At 36.5% G+C, this 14,974-nt stretch overlaps 1 pseudogene; it reads left to right on the forward strand.

Annotated features, from left to right (window-relative positions):
• Positions 1–11,889: 11,889 nt before the first annotated feature.
• On the forward strand, positions 11,890–12,708 carry LOC111549551 (annotated as a pseudogene).
• The last annotated feature ends 2,266 nt before the right edge of the window (positions 12,709–14,974 follow it).

Below are 14,974 nucleotides of genomic sequence, written 5' to 3' on the forward strand. Positions count from 1 at the left end.
GTGCCTTCATTTTCCATACGTCCCTTCCTAAAGTCATAAAAAGAATAAAACAATACACGTGGAACACTTGGCACTCTATATAAGAAAGATCATATAGCTATATAACACTTTACAAATCAGTGTTAGTTAATCCCTTCCTCTGTGATACGCCACAATTTCTTCTTCATCGTCATCTGGGTTCTCATCTTTGCCACTTAATCATCTGAAAGCATCATAAATAATTTGTTGGGTACCTAAACATAGAAGGCATGGTTTCAGGCAGGGCCTAAATAATGAGATGCCTTCTTCAGATGCATGACCATATATGTCCCTACTTTCAACATATTTTCTTATTCCAAGATACGTTCTTTCCTTTGCCCCTTTCCTCTCTTTTTTCCTCTTATTTTTGCTCCCAATGCTTCATTCTTAATAAACACTTTCCTCTCTGCTCTGCCAATTTCCTTCATTAATTTTTACTCTCCAAATCCCTTACTATGAAAAGAACTAATTGCCCATCCTATGAATAATCCTGGAACTTCACTAAAGCAGTATATTTTTCTAGAAAGCAAAATGTGCTATACAGCAGGTGTGTGTGTGCTGTACACTATCAATGGCGGTTTAACTGTTAAATAACTAAAAAGAACTTATAATACAGAGCATATTACCCCTGCAGGTACTCAAAAATGAATTTGCTCTAACATTTCCAGAAGCATATTTTAATAAAAGATGACCATTAGTACAGGAATTGAGAGGATTTAATACACAGATCATTAAATTGACAACAATATTTAAATCAAAATGAAAACAGAAGAAAGCCATGAATATCAAATATCCTTCATTAGTGAACTAACCAGTTGCTTCTCTTTCTTTAAGTCAATGAATTTTTTCCTTATGCTTATGTATGTAGTTCAATCACCTTCATCTACTACTAAACAATTTGGAGCAATAATTTAAAATATTAGAGCTTATTGAAGCAAATTATCTTTCAGCATTTTCTACTTTCTAAAAAAATGGTAAAATGGTGAAAATGAAAAAAATAGCTTAAGAACATTTCATTTCACAGAGCCTTCTTACTATAGACACCTACCTTACTTTGCATTGGTGAGCAGATGCTGTGATGACCCAAACTAAAAGCTCTTGGTTCATTTTATACCCTTCAGGATAATCCCCTCTGATCTTCTTGGTTATATAATTGCATTTGATTTACTGCTTTTTTATCTGAAAAGCATCTATTGAAAATTCATACTGAACTCCAAATAAAATGTATTTAGACAAACAAGCTCACAATATCTTTCCCTGGAAGCTGACATTATTGAAGCATGCATTTTCCTCTCTCCTGTTTCAAAATAAATTACCTTTTAAATATATTCTTTATTAATATTTATTTATTAATATTAATAAAAGATAGATACAGAATGGGAAAAGCCAAATTCAAAAAACACTAACATCATCTAAGTAAGTCTTGGGAATAAAAATTTATTTAGGGCTTGAGTGCTTCAAGTTTTACCTAAATGTTCATGTAAAGATATATAAAATTATTCCTCATCTAAAAATTTTGTTTAGAACAAAATGTGTAGTTCAAAATCTTTTGGGGGGGATTTTAAGATATTAAGTAAAATTTACATGTGTGAAAGAATGACTATCTGAGGAACATGGCCACATCTGACAGGATGTCAAGCTGACCTGAGATAAAATTTTGGCCCTGCCATTTACTTGCTATATGACATTGGCATGCTTGACTGCTTTAGTTTCTATGAAAAGGTAATATCACTTCTCTAACGATTTTTGGTGTTGAGCATTTTTTCATATGCTTGTTGGCCACGTATATATCTTCTTTTGAAAAGTGTCTGTTTATGTCTTTTGCCCACTTTTTAACAGGGTTCTTCAGTTTTTGCTTATAAATCTGTTTAAGCTTCTTACGGATTCTGGGTATTAGACCTTTGTCAGATGCATAGTTTGCAAATATTTTCTCCCATTCTGTAGGTTGTGTGTTTATTCTGTTGATAGTTTCTTTCGCTGTTATACCAGGTAACAAAAGTACACGATCCTAGAGAGATGGGAAGCAGACAGGGAGAAACAGACTGGAGAAAGTTTCTGGGTCATAATGCAGAAGCTCTTTAGTTAAAGGTCCCATTTATCAATTTTTGTTTTTGTTGAAGTTGCATTTGTCGTCTTTGTCATGAAATCTTTGCCTGGTCCTACATCCGGAATGATATTTCCGAGGTTATCCTCCAGAGTTTTTACAGTTTTAGGTTTTACATTTAAGGCTTTAATCCATGTTGAGTTGATTTTTCTATACAGTGTAGGGAAGGGATCCAGTTTCAATCTTCTGCATATGGCTAGCCAGTTATCTCAGCAACATTTATTGAATAGGGAATCCTTTCCCCATTGCTTGTTTTTGTCAGTTTAATTGAGCAAATGATTGTTGAATCAGGCAGCCCTCAGAATCAGAAGAGATTCACAGAACTCTGCTCCTCAATGTGGGCAGACAGCATTTATGAACAGAAAGTAGAAATGAGATACAGAAACAGCTTTATTTCATTATAGATCAGCACTTGCCTTACTTGGACAAAGTCTGATCAGCTGGCTGCCTATAATTGATTGAAGCTCAGCTGCCGTGATGAGCTGAAACTCAGCTGTTTGTTACCAAAGTACACTCCTAAGTTAGGCTTGCAGTTAGTTTACATACTAAGTTAGGTTGCAGTTCATTATGTAGGAACTCACAACACAGAGGTATCCTCAGGCCATATTTCGTTTAACAGATATATACCGAGAAATGGCCATGCCAGGGGCTCCAAAGTCTTGGGAATGTGAGCTACTATGTAATAAGATAATTTTGAAAACAGGGAAATGGAAATGAGGGTGCTAATCTAATTTCAGACAAGACGCTAACACAAGAGTATGATAAATGGAAGAATATTAGATATGTGCTTCTAATGGAATGAGTGCCTCCTTTGTATAAAGCATTGATTCAGGAACTCATTTTCTAGTGGATTTATATACCTATCCCTGGGAGATATATATGTGTGTATGTGTGTGTACATATGTAATGGGCAACTATATAAACACTTGGCCTGTTACTAGAAGAACTATAATAAATATCATGCATTTGGGTAGTGATTTTCTTGCTAAAGAGGCCTTAATGTATATGATCTCATACTGTTAAAAGAATCCAGGCATGTTGAATTTGTGCTTCTGATCCAGGTTTACTTTCTCACTCAAAATAATTATAAAACAATACAAAATACATAAAATAATGTCTCTATACATATTGGACATCAGGTAACAAAAGTACGTGATCTGAGAGACATAGGAAACAAACAGGAAAAAACTGCCTGGAGAAAGTTTCTGAGCCATAGGACAGGAAAGGTTACCAAGGCAGAGACCACAAGCATCACCAAATTGAAGAGAGAGACCTGGGAGTCCATGGATCCCCAAGGCAGACAGAGTTCACAAGAAAGACATTATCAAAAAAGAAAACCACAAACTAATAACCCTCATGAAATGAACAGAGATACAAAAATTCTTCACAAAATTTAGCAAAACAAAATAAACAATACATAAAAAGAATAATACATCATGGTCAAAGTGGAATTTATTTCAGGAATGCAAGTTTAGTTTGCATTCAATTAAGAAAATTCACCATACCAACAGACTAAAAAATAAAAGGCTTACGATGATCTCAATGGAAACACACACACACACACACACACACACACACACACAACCACATACACAAAAGCATTTGACAAAATCCAACATATATTCCCGAAAAAATTTTCAGGAAACTTGGAATAGAAGAAAACTTCCTAACTTAATAAAAGGCATCAGCGAAAATTTATGATTAATATCATTCCTCTAAGATCAGGAAAAAGGCAAAAATGTCTGCTTTTGCATCTTCTATTAAACACTGTACTGTACGTGTAATGTTAATGCAATAAGCCAAAGGAAAAAAGACATTCAGATGGGAAAGGAAGGAGTAAAATTTTATTCACATACAACATGACCATCTATGTAGAAAATCTTATTGAATCGCTGATTTCAAGATTGTAAAACTATGGTATTAAGAAAGTGGTGGTAAGACAGATCGTTGGAACAAAATATGGTCCAGTAATAAACCTGCACACATGTGGTCAGATGACTTTCAAGAAAGGTGAAAATGAAATTACGTAGAGAATAAATAATATTTTCAACAAATGGTGCTGGAACAATTCGTTATCCATATATAAAAATAAATACTTTTTAAAAATAAATAACTTCAATACATAGCTTGCATTATATACAAATGTTAACATGAAATATAAAAACTAAAATTCTAAAACTTCTAGAAGAAAGCATGGAATAAAACTTTTGTTAGGCAAAACTTTAATTAGGGAAAACTTTCTTAGATATAACACCAACAGCATGATCCATTTTCAAAAACAATAAATTGGACTCTGTCAGAATTAAGAACTTCTCTCTTCAAAAGGCATTGTTAAAACAACAAAGACATACCACAAACTGAAAGAAAAGAAACCTGCAAATTATATATAAGATAAAGAACTTGTATACAGAATATATGAAGAACTTGCTATACTCAACTGTAAGAAAAAAATTATCCAATTTTTTAAATAAGCAAATGTTTGACTAGACATTTCACAAAATTATATAGATGGGAACTAAACAGATGAAAAATTTTCATCATTAGTCTCAGAGATAAGCAAATTAAGACCTCAATGACATAGAACTACACACTTCTTGGGCTGCCTAAAATTTAAAAATTGGAACTATCAAGGGTTAGCAAGGATGTGGAGCAACTGAAATTTGCATACAATGTTTGATGGAAACATAAAATGGTACAAGTTTGTCAGTTCGTAAGTCTCTCAAACAGTTAAACATACACCTACAATATGACCTAACCATTCCACTCCTAAGTATTTATCTAAGAGAAATAATAGGATATACCCATCCATGAACTTTTACACAAACATTTATAGCATCTTTATTTTTAATAGTCCCAAACTGGAAACAAACTGAATGTCCATCCACAGTTGATAAACAAATATGTCATACATATGCAATAGAATATTTGCCAGCAATGAATAGGAATAAACTACTGACATAGTAGTGACATTAATATCAATAATTATGTTATAATATTACTATTATTAACATAGACCAAAACAGAGTACATGCCATATAATTCTGTTCATATAAAATACCAGAAAATACAAATTAATGTAAGACAGAAAGCAGATTAATGATTGCCTGGGGATGAGAAAAGACAAGGAAGGGGAAGAAAGAGGATTTCCAAGAGGCAGAGGAAACATTTAGGAGGTGAAAAATATGTTCCTTATCTTGATTGTGATGATGGTTTTATAGGATATACATATGTTAAAACCTATCAAAATATATGCAGGGTTAGGGGTTGAACTATGTGCCCCCAAATTTCAAATGTTGAAGTTCTAACCTGTAGTATATCAGAATGTGACCTTATTTGGAAATAAGTTCATTATAAATGAAATTAATTAATATGAAATAACACTGGAGTAAAGTAGGCCACTAGCCAATATGATTGAATATATCCCCTTACAAAAAGAGGAAATTTGGACGCAGACACACAAACAAGGAGAATGCCATGTAAAGAATGAAACTATGTTGCCTCAAACCAAGGACTACCAGAAGCTACAATAGAGGCCTGGAATACATCCTAGCTCAGCAGCTTCACAGGGAACATGGCCCTGCAGACACCTTGATCTTGGACTTCTGGCCTCTAGAGCTGTGAGAAAATAAATCTCTGTTGTTTTAAACCCCTCAGTTTATGGTACTGTGTTAATGGCAGTCCTAGGAAACTAATATATGCAATTTATTGTATGTCAATTATACCTCAATAAAACTGATAAAAAATATGGTAGGTGGAAATGATCTGTGCCTATTTGTCTAACTTCATGTCATACCCACCTCCCTCCACCTTTTATTTATTATGTCTCTTCGAACATTCCAAACTTGTTCTTGGAACAGTGCTTTTACATTTGCTATTTGTTTATTATGGAGCAACCTTTCAACAAGTCTTTGAATGCCTTCCTCCTTATCATCTCAGCTTAAAGATTACTTCTTTAGAAAACCCTTCCGTAACCACCAAGTCTAATGCAGCCTACTGCCACTGTCACTTTTTATCCTGTTATCTCATGTTTTCTTCATTGCACTTAGCGTTTTCTGATACTATATTTGTTTATATACTTATCCTCTGTCTCTCCCTTTCCAACTAGACTGTAAGCAATTTAAATGGAAGCTTTATTTGTCTTGCTCATTACCATATCTTCAGAATCCAAACCAGCCTCTGTTATATATTAGGTACTCAGTAAATACTGATTATATAAATAAATGGAAACATAGATCCTATTCTGACATTTTGCATCCATGGAGAGGTTATTTAATGCTCTGATGTTCTATAGATAGTTACAGGTACAGTCAGGCTAACATCCAAGTTTCTTGACATCGTTTTCATTGCATTAAAATTTTAACTCATTTTCAAAGAAAAGCAAACACTCACACTCTTTAGTTAGCTAAACAGAGAAGTGGTATTAAAATATGAATCAGATTTACTGACATTATCCTTTACCCCAAAGATTGGGTACTTTTCTAGCTCCTACTATTCACTATATCCATACAATTTTAAAATCCTGGACAATATATAGACACTTTTCAAAAAATCGGTTTAGTCATCTTAAGTTTGAGTTACCAGTAAGAATCATATTAAAATGGCCTGCAACATGAAATAAAACCTGTTTGTTTACTTAATTCCTTTCAATGCTTTTTTCCTTAATACAGATAATTGGTAGCAAATAGAGTTCACCCTATCTGCATATTGATCATTTTATTATTTTAAAGCTCTCAAGTGAGAAGACAAAATTGATTTAATATGTATAAAAATTATGTCAATTTGCTTCTCTCTTTTGGTAACAGATTAAAACCCCTTGTATACCAGATTTACATGAATGTATGCAAGTTCTTTTCTATTTCAAAACATTTTTTGAAATTAAGGTCATCTATAAATGTTAATAGAAATTGTTAACATCTTCTGTAATAAAATTTGTAGTGTTATAAAGTCAGATTGGTATCTAATTTTCCTTACCTGTATGTCAAAACCAGTTTCTCTATCCCTTAGTATAATATATTTCTTTCTACTTATGTTACTTTATATAACCCCTGGTAATTAGATATTATTTCTCTGGCTGAATAACGTGAGCAGTATTAACCATACTCACAATAACAGGTGTAACCACTTCTCAGCAACTAATGAACAATATGCTGTTAATCTCACCCAAAAATTTTTAACTTTTCTTATCTTTTTTAGCACACCTTTTATTTCTGAAGAAGTTCGCAGTATTATTATATGCAAAAATCAATCAAAAATTTAGTTAGTAAATTAATCAGTGGTAGTCACAGAATAATAAATCCATAAGTTAACGTGTCTCATTACATATGTATGAGTTTTCCTAGTGTTTAGAATTATCTTCTATTGGGAACAATGGCTATTCATGAACTCATTAATTCATTTGTTCAACAAATCTATGATATTTCCACCTCATTCCAGACACTGCCCTCAAGAAACCCCTTCTTACCAGTCATCTTCTTCACACAGCTATAAAATAGCAGTCCAGTTGAGCCCCAGACCCATGTACCCAACTCCCCCCCATCTTGTAGGAGTTGTCTTCATCTCCAGTTAGATGTTCCACAGGAACTCCAAACTCAGTGAGCACCCTGAATCCCAGGGACTGAGTTACATTCCTCATTCTTATACCAGCATATCACCCTCTGGGCTTACTCCCACAAGAAGGCAGGAGAACAGGACTAAGCCAGCTATTCTAGCCCAAAACATGAACCAGGTTTGGTGAACCTCCCCATAGGTAAAGTAAGTAAAGGAATAAGGAGAGGACCAAAATGTGTTTAGGTAAACACATTTTGATTTCAAGGAAGTCAAGAGTAGGGAAAAGCTCTTCCCTGCCTGGCACAAGAGGAGGCCTCCCAGTTTCTACTCCAGCACTACCAACAACTGTTCTCATTGGTCAGTGCCCAGACTATTCAGCTTCTCCCCAAAGCCCCACATATTTCTGCTTTCACCCACCAAGGATTAACTGGTATAAGAATTTCTCTTCTACTAAAAACAGTTAGAAAACAGGGCAAAATATATGAAACAATTATTCGTAGACTTTGGATAATAGGAACCACAAGGTTGATACTGAAAGAAAGGAAACCAATAAGTTAACCCCTATGATTGTCCTAGAAACCTGAAGGCAGTTTCTAGGCTACAGCACAGAGAGGGGCCACCAAACAGAGATGATATTCTTGAGGAATTGTGAAGACACATATAGAAGTTTAGAGAGGCTGAAATGCCTAGAATTTTTAGGACAGAGAAATGAAGAGGAGGGAGCTGCCTAGAAAGAAAATCTGGAGATCTGAAAGGGGTTTTCACTGAGTCTTTGACTGATGACCAATTTGTATATAATCGGGTTGAAACTATGAAGCCAAGGAAAGATCACTAAAAATCAGGAGGCTGAACAATTCCTAGAGCTTACCTACATCTAAAAATAGTTTGTGCTTCCATAAGCCAGAGTGGAGAGGTACTATAATATATAATTAGGTAGAGTCCTCAGAAAAGTCATACTTTAAAAGTGAGGATAAATTAACTCCAGAGTTAAGGCTGCTCTGAACCTTCCTGAACAAAGATAAAAAGCAACTTTCAAAAGGATTGAGCGAACCAAGTAACGTGAATGTCTGCCAGAACAAAGTTCAGTATTCCTTAAAAAAATACAACAAAATATAACTCACTTATTAAAATGTAAAATTAACAATGTCTAGTAACCAATAAGAAATTACTAGGCATGCAAAGAAGTGAAAAATGTGACCCATACCAGAAGGAAAATCAATAAATAGAAACAGGCTCAAAATGGCAGAAATAATGAAATTCAGGGACAAGAACCTTAAAAGCATTTTTATAAACATTTTTAATAGGCGTAAGAATCTAAATGAAAACATGAACATGAGGGAAAGCGAAATAAAAGGTATAATAAAAGACCCAAATGGAACTTCTAGAGATGAAAAATACAGTATCCAAAATGAAAAAAAAGTCACTGAATGAACTGAATAACAGAGTGGATAGTTCAGAAGAAAATATCAGTACACTTAAAGACACAACAATAGAAACCATGGTAGCCAACTTCCAAGATGGTATCAATGATCTTCAATTCCTAGTACTTGTGTCATTGTGTAATACCCACCCATTGTGTCATACCTGGATTTGATATGTCTGTGTGATCTTCAGACTGGAGCAAAAGTGAAGTTATGCCCTAAAGCTGTCATAAAAGACATTTCCTCTTTCATCTTGCTCAGTTGATCACTTGCTGTGACGGAAGTCAGCTATCAGGTCACAAAAACACTCAAATGACAGCAACTATGGAGCAGTCCAAATGGCAAAGGACAGAGACCTCCTGCCAACAATCAGAACCAACTTATCAACAATGTAAGTGAGCCATCTTGGAAGTAGATCTTCAGCCCTTATTAAGTCTTCGAATAACTGCAATCTTAAGACAATATCTTGACTGCAACTTGATGAGGGACACTCCAAGCCAGAACCATTAGCTAAGTCACACCCAAATTCATGATCCACAGAAATCATTTGATGTATATTTATCATTGGTTTAACCTATTAAGTTTTAGAATAATTTGTTGAGCAGCAACAAATACCTAATTCAGAGACTACTTAAAATGAATAGCACAGGGAAAAAAATTTTTTAAAAAGCCTTAGTGGAATAATATCAAGCAGAATAAAATACATGTAATTGGAGTCCAGAATAAAAGGTGAGAATTAAAGTGGGGACAAAAAAAAGTTTGAAAAAATGTGGCTAAAATATTTCCAAATTTGATGACTATAAAGCCACAAATCCTAGAAGTTCAATAAAACCCAAGTAAAATAAACATTTAGAAAACTATTCTGCTTTTCTCCTCCATGATGGAAGATTAGATGCTTTTCTAGCATCCTTCACCTACTTGCAAGAAGCAAAACAGTGTTTCAAGATTCACACTGTGATCTTTTATTCAAGAAGGAACCTGAGAATTCAACAGAAAAGCAAAGGACATTTCAGATCTCAGGAAAGAAAAGGTAGGCAGGCAGTCTGCACAGCAGCATCTGGCTGAGAAATGTGAGTGAAACCCCAGTACATGAGAAGCCAAGACGGTGTCTTTCTATGAGTTAGTCCGTTCTCTCATTGCTGTAAAAAAGATGTGGGACTAGGTGATTTATAAAGAAAAGAGGTTTAATTGGTTCATGGTTCTGCAGGCTATACAGGAAGTATAGCAGGTTCTGCTTCAGGGGAGGCCTCAGGAAGCTTCCAATCATGGCAGAAATCAAAAGGTGAGCAAAGTGTCTCACATGGCAGGAGCAGGAGCAAGACAGAGTAAGAGGGGAGATGCTGCACACTTTTAAACAACTAGATCTTATGAGAACTCACTCACTATCACAAGAACAGTGCTGAAAGGATAACGCTAAACCACTCATGAGAAATACACTCCCATGATCCAACCACATCCCCCCAGGCCCCACCTCCAACACTGGGGACTAGAATTCGACATGAGACTTGGTGGGGGACATGGACCCAAAGCATATCAGTCTACATTCTACCTTTCCACTGGGGAACTGTACCAAAAGCACCTTGTCCCTCCCAAGCCCTGGAGCTAACTGGGGGAAAGGCTTGGATACTGTGAGAAGAAAAGACACTGAGAAATGTCCTAGGCATTTTCTCAAAGCTGGGACCCAGTTGGAGGATAGTATTCTCAATTCTGGCTCATCTCAAACTTGGTGGGATACGGCTACTTAGCAGCAGTGCCTGCCGTGGGCATTAGAGAGTCTTGGGCTGGAGATTGGAGTCCTGGGTCTGGAGTGAGGGAGGAGCTCCCATAGCCAGAACTGAGGAGCAAGTTTGGAGTGTGCTGCAATTATGGGCACTGGAACTGGGCTCTGCCTCTTCATGGGATCAGAGAAGGAGGAAATTTTCTGGAGAGCTGTGGTTTTGCACAGGTGGTGAAATTTGCAGACATGAACAGCTTTGCAATCTAAAGGCAATCTGCATGCAACGTTACTGAGTGCCCAACCTTGCTCTCTTGGTCAAAACGAGGGATTGAGCACAGCTGGATCTGAGAGGTGAGAGATAAGTGAGTACCACACCCACTCACCTAGTCTAGGAGCTAGTGCCACCCCTCCCTTCCCATGCAGTGCCTATTTTTCACTCCTTACCTGGGAACATCCCCAGGCATTTGGCAACTGTCCCCTGGGCTCATCAGAGCAGATACTTGCACCCACAATTAGGAAGCCTGAGGGCAGGCTGGGCTAGTCCATCTCCAACAGCTTCACCCCCACAACTCCCACTGAGGCTGAGCCTAGAACCCCAACCACTGAGCATCCCACAGCCCAGTCCAATGCTTGGGACACTGGAAAACTTCTCCTGGTAAACAAAGATCAAGATAAACCCAATTGCTGCCACCATAGCCATCTCTTACCTGCAAGTGCCACCTACTGGCCTGGGGGTCAAGCAGCACAACCAAATACAAAATCTGCTGACACAACTGCACAGCAATTGAAAATGAGAGAAGCTTCTTTGGCCCCCACACCTCCAGTTTCTCAGGAGACCATAAGCCTGTGGTCTCAACTGGTACACAACTACTACAGCTGGCATTTGAGAAACCTACCACACTAAGGTTATCTGTAACCAGTCTTTGCCACTGAACACACTCAGAAGCAAAGCAAAATGGCCCTACTCAACATACCTTATAGTCACATCTTCAAGGAAAAATTAAAAAGTTCCATCCGTGGCTGGGGAATTCTTGTGGAGGTCAGAGTGGAAGCAGGTCTGGGAAGCTCCAGCACAAGGAAACATGACTGCCAAAGTGTTTGAGCTCATTAGCAAGTTTGGCCCACCGTTAGCCGTTGCAGGAGGTGTGGCAAACTCTGCCTTATATAATGTGGATGCTTGGTGCAGAGTTATTGTCTTTGACCAATTCCATGGAGTACAGAACATTGTGGTAGGGAAAGGAATTCACTTTTTCATCCCATGAGTGTAGAAACCAATTACCTTTGACTGCCATCTCAACAATGTAATGTGCCAGTCATCACAGGTAGCAAAGATTTACAGAATGTCAACAACACACTCCACATCTTCTTCTAGCCTTTTGCTAGCCAGCTTCCTCACATCTATACCAGCACTGGAAAGGACTATGATGAGCATGTGCTGCCATCCATCACTATAGAAATCCTCAAGTCAGTGGTGGCTCACTTTGATGCTGGAGAACTAATCACACAGAGACAGCTGGTCTCCAGGCAGGTGAGCAATGACCTTAAGGAGTGAGCAGCCACCTTTGGGCTCATCCTGGACAACATGTCGTTGGCATATCAGAGCTTCTGGAAGGAGTTCACAGAAGTGGTGAAAGCCAAACTGGTGACTCAGCAGAAAGCAGAGAGGGCCAGATTTGTGGTGGAAAAAGGCTGAGCAGCAGAAAAAGGCAGCCATCATCTCTGCTGAGGGCAACTCCAAAGCAGCCAAGCTGATTGCCAACTCACTGACCACCACAGGGGATGGTTTGATTGAGCTGCACAAGCTGTAAGCCACAGAGGACATCGTGTACCAGCTCTCATGCTCTTGGAACATCACCTACCTGCCAGCAGGCAAGTCTGTGCTCCTCTAGCTGCCCCAGTGAGAGCCCACCCTGCCTGCACCTCCATGGGCCAACTGAGTCACAGCCCTGATGATTCTTAACACCACCTTCCTTCTGCCCTGACCCCAGAAATCACAGTGAAATTTCAAGATTGGCTTAAAGTGAAGGAAATAAAAGTAAAATCACTTCGGATCTTAAAAAAAAAAAAAAGTCCTGTCCAAATAAAAGTAAATGCAAAAATAAGAAATAAGAAATGATTGTTTCTTCAGATGAGAAGAAACAGCATAACAATATTAAAAGTATGAAAAAGTAGGGTGTTATCACACATCCCCCAAAAAATCACACTAACTCTCTAGTAATGGATTCTAACCAAAATGAAATATTTGAAATGTCAGATAAAGAATCAAAATATTGATTTTAAAGAAGCTCAGTAAGATTCAGAAGACATCTGAAAACGAATACCAAAAAAAATCAGTTCAGGATATGAATGAGAAATTTACCAAGGAGATAAATATCTTAAAAATAGAACTTCTGGAATTGAAAAATATTGAAGGAATAACAAAATACAGTTGAAACCTCCAACAGTAGACTAGAATACACAGAAGAGACAACATCAAAACTTGAAGACAGATTTTTTTAATTAACCCAGTAAAGCAAAAATAAAGAAGCAAGAATAAAAAAAGAATAAACAAAGTCTTCAAGAAGTATGGGACTAGGTAAAGTCTCCAAGAAGTATGGGACTACGTAAAGTCTCCAAACATACAAATCATTGGTATTCCAATGGAATACCAATATATAGATTCATGGTATACAATGGAGTCCATGGGAATACCAATGATTTGTATGGGAGAATAAAAAGCAAAAAGTTTTAATAACTGATTAAGGGAAATAATTCATAAAAAGTTCCCTAGTCTTGCAAGAGAATTAGACATTTAGATACAGGAGGCCCAGTAAACACTAGGAAGATACACTGCAAGAAGTACTTCATCATGACATGTTGTCATCAGACAGTTTAAAGTAAGCATGAAGAAAAAAAATCCTAAAATCAGCAAGAGAAAAGCATCCAGTCACCTATAAAGAAAACCTTGTCAGACTAACAGTGGAAATTTTAGCAGAAACTTTACAAGCCAGAAGAGATTTCATCTTCAAAGTGCTTTAAAAAACCTACCAATCATGAATTCTGTGTCCTGCCAGAATAAGTTCCATAAATGAAGAGGAAATAAATTCTTTCCAAGACAAGCAAATGCTGAGGGAATTTGTCAGTATTTGGCCAACCCTATAGGAAATGTCCAAAGGAGTTATAAACATGGAAAACCAAAGATTGTTATTCACCATCATAAAAATTCATGAAATATAAAACTCACAGGTCTTATAAAACAATCACATAAAGGAGAAAGAGAAATAAATAAATGGCAACATGACAGAACTCCACCAAACCACAGATGGGGGTGGTGGGGGAAAGAAACAAAGAATCTACAAAGCAACTAGATAACAATTAATATTATGACAATAATGAAAAATCACATATCAATGTTAACATTAAATATAAATGTATTAAATGAATCACTTAAAAGATATAGATTAACAGAAGGAATAAAAAAACATGAACCAACTATATGCTACTTACAAGAAACCCACCTTCTGGAAAAGACACTTATAGATTGATGGTAAAGGGGTGGAAAAAGATATTCCATGCAAACGGAAACCAAAAGCAAGAAGGAGTAGATATACTTACGTCAGACAAAACAGACATTAAGCCAACAACAGTTTAAAAAAAAAAAAAAGACAGAAGTCATAATATGATAAAGGGATCAATTCAACGAGAGGATATAATGATCACAAATACACATGCATCCAACATTAGAGCCCTAAGATTCATAAAACAAATAATGCTAGACCGAAATAAAGCCACAGACTGCAATACAATAATACCAGGGGATGTCACTACCCCACTCATAGCACTAGACAGATCACTGAGACACATAACCAACGAAGAAAAACTGGGCTTAAATTGGACTTTGGACTAAATGAACCTGAAAGACATTTATAGAACATTCTACCCCAAAATGGCAGAATAGACATTCTTCTCATCAGTTCAGGGAACATTCTCCAAGACAGGTAATATATAAAGCCACAAAACGGGTTTTAATAAATTTTTAAAAAGTGAAATTATACCAAGTATCTTCTCAGACAACAGTGTAATAAAACCAGAAATCAATGCCAAGAATAGCTCTCAAAAAGATACAAATACATGGAAATTAAACATATTCCTGAATGATCTTTGGGTCAATGACAAAATTAAGAAGGA

Source organism: Piliocolobus tephrosceles, chromosome 1, assembly GCF_002776525.5.
Source record: "Piliocolobus tephrosceles isolate RC106 chromosome 1, ASM277652v3, whole genome shotgun sequence".
Classification (NCBI taxonomy): domain Eukaryota; kingdom Metazoa; phylum Chordata; class Mammalia; order Primates; family Cercopithecidae; genus Piliocolobus; species Piliocolobus tephrosceles.